The 2676-nt window shown below is 43.5% G+C and overlaps 1 long non-coding RNA gene across 1 annotated transcript; it reads right to left on the bottom strand.

Annotated features, from left to right (window-relative positions):
• Positions 1–384: 384 nt before the first annotated feature.
• LOC123088225 (uncharacterized) lies at positions 385–2138 on the bottom strand. The gene is made up of 3 exons (XR_006441789.1): positions 1978–2138; positions 1715–1870; positions 385–731 (listed from the first exon to the last, which is right to left on the bottom strand). It is a non-coding gene; the product is annotated as an uncharacterized lncRNA (long non-coding RNA).
• Positions 2139–2676: the final 538 nt, after the last annotated feature.

Genomic DNA, 2676 nt, shown 5'->3' with positions numbered 1-2676 from the left:
ACTTTTTTTTTTGAGATGCGGTTAGCACAACTAAGACTAGCAAACGAGATTGCATCAGCCGGTCTCTTCTTTTTTCAAACCTTGCGGGCTTCTCCTCTATGCACGGTGATGCAAGCTATCATTTGCCAATGACAAACTCAAAGCCCAATACAGAAGTAAAATAACACTCATCCCACCAGTAATAACACTGTTCTTCCAGTAGACTAAACAACAACACTGCCATCAACACACAACAAACAGTTCAGACAAATTTAACACACATCAAGAGAATTACTGTTGGTAGCACAAATGAAAATTCTGACCCCCCGCAAAAAAACAAAAAAAAACTGACAACCCAAATCGAGAAACTAAACCAGCATACAAACACATGGAAACACGATGGCATCAAACCTCACAAGTCACAACTAATTTAATCTAGAGGAAGTTAGGCTCAAACAGTCCATCAAACATTATGGCATCAAACATAATGCACTTTGCGATCACCTACCGCACAATCACAAACAATCTCTTGCATGCACCTTTTCCGAGCAACATAGCCGAACTCCAAAACCACATTCCAATAAAGGTTGTAGAACTCATAAGCCTCATCTAACGAGTTAAAAGATGTGCCAATTGCTGGATTGACAACATGACCAGCTCCTTTCTCGGCATAAGCGCGCACAGACAATTCCAGTGCTGTTCTCTTGTCAGGCTTCATCTCCCTCTCGTCAGGAGCTTTCCCCATCCTAACCCTGAAACGGTTGCTCGCCAGAACAGATTATAAACAAAAAGTTGTCAGGACGATCTGCGAATTGAACATAGGGCATGACAAGCAATTTTTACATGGTGCAAACATTCTGCTTATAGTTCGGGCTGATAGCAGACCCAGCTCAAAAACATGCCAACTGACGAAAACAACAGCCTAAGCTCAATCTGTTTGCCTCTAAGAAATTCTCGAGCGAACCATCCAGTAAGTAATCAAACAAAGACAAACACAGCAGAATCATGATACTGAATCCAGTTTGTTCAGATTTTTACTACAAATATATACTAATACTGAATAAAATCATGTGTGCATTCAAACTCATTTGTACTCTGAAACAACCCACCTACGAATCAAAAAGCACCCACCCACTTTCCAGTGAATCGAAGCTCATCAAAAACAAAAACCGCTACTACTTAATCACACCTACTTAAAACTCATGTGAATCCCTTTTAATCAGACGAATCCAATTTGATCATGTACTGAATAACACTTTGGCCATGTTCTAAGAATCCTAGAAACTAAATCAGAGATCAAACTCGACCCCATTTTGGTCATGTCCCAGAACGTACATACACTGACAAATCCAATTTAGCACCATACCTATAATCATGTACCTATAATCACGTGACACAGAGCAAAATCCAAATTTTTAGTTTTTTCACTGCAGCCAGAATTTGAATCAAAAAATCACCGATTCCCCAAAATTCATTACACAAATGGCTCACTCCATGATAAATGTACCACAGAAATATCTAGCTTTTTAATCCAAAAAATCAGACTGACATCTCTACACATCTCCACACAAAAAAAGAACTGCAACTAAACTGCATGCTACGTGACAAACTCGTTTCCGGGAACAACTTATATGCTAGCTAGCCAAAGTCAAGTAAACAATACACCTGCGATGCAAAACTTGCTTTGTGCTGCAAAATCACGAAGAAGAAACTACAGCTTCTTCTTTTCACTAACCTTCGTGTCCAGCCACTCGTAGCTTCAGAACACACCTCCTATATGGCCGCACCTCCGTCTGCCTGTGCTTTGTCGGCCGCATCTGCTGCACCCATGGAATCCTGGGACTCCGCTTGGAGGACAGAACCACTCCATCCAGCCGGCACGGCAAGGACCCTGTTCGAATCAAATCTAGCCAAGTGAGTAAGAAGTTTTCAAATCCACACCGCTGATTCTACAAACAAGAGATAGAAGAAGAAAGCACCCGAGCGAAATACACATACCCATCGATCTCGAGGCCGTCGATGGACAGATCGCCGGAGCAGAGCCGCCGCACTCCGGGTCTGTGGAAGAGAAGGGGATGGGGAGGGGAAAGCTGTCCAGGAGTGGGGGGTGGGGTAATGTAGGCGCATGGGATTCTTTCACCTGTGCCGTTTCGAACCACGAAAGATGTCCCAGATTTTTGGTGCAGGCCACGGAGTCTTTCCAGGCCCGGGAACAGTTGCAGGGGATGGGCCGAACACAATACGGCTACGCGGCCAATAGGCGTATCACGGACCGTATTTGCCCCACTAGGCCTGCCAGAGCGCTGCCACGAACTGACGGGTTTCGAATCTCCAGGCCCAAGCAGACGGACCAGATTCCGGCCTGCCTGTAGGCCGAGCACCAAAAGCCCTCACTCGCTTATATAGCAAATAGTTAACTAATGCAATACTTGATACTCCCTCCATTTTTGTATACAAGGCCACTATGAAAAACACATTTTGCATCTATACAAAGCCACCAACAGTAATCGAGGCAAATATTAATGATGTTTCCTCGTACTAGTAACCCATGGTTTGATTACTAGCATGCATGTAGTGGATGATAATGACATGCTCACCTACTTCCTCCCTCATGGCAACTCAATTTCCTATAATGTGCATGCACCCTATTAATTAAATTGGAAACCAAGAAAACAAATTGACTTGTAAAGCATGCAT

The sequence above is a fragment of the Triticum aestivum genome, chromosome 4A (genome assembly GCF_018294505.1).
Source record: "Triticum aestivum cultivar Chinese Spring chromosome 4A, IWGSC CS RefSeq v2.1, whole genome shotgun sequence".
NCBI classification, from domain to species: domain Eukaryota; kingdom Viridiplantae; phylum Streptophyta; class Magnoliopsida; order Poales; family Poaceae; genus Triticum; species Triticum aestivum.
This window is presented reverse-complemented; position numbering and strand designations above follow the sequence as displayed.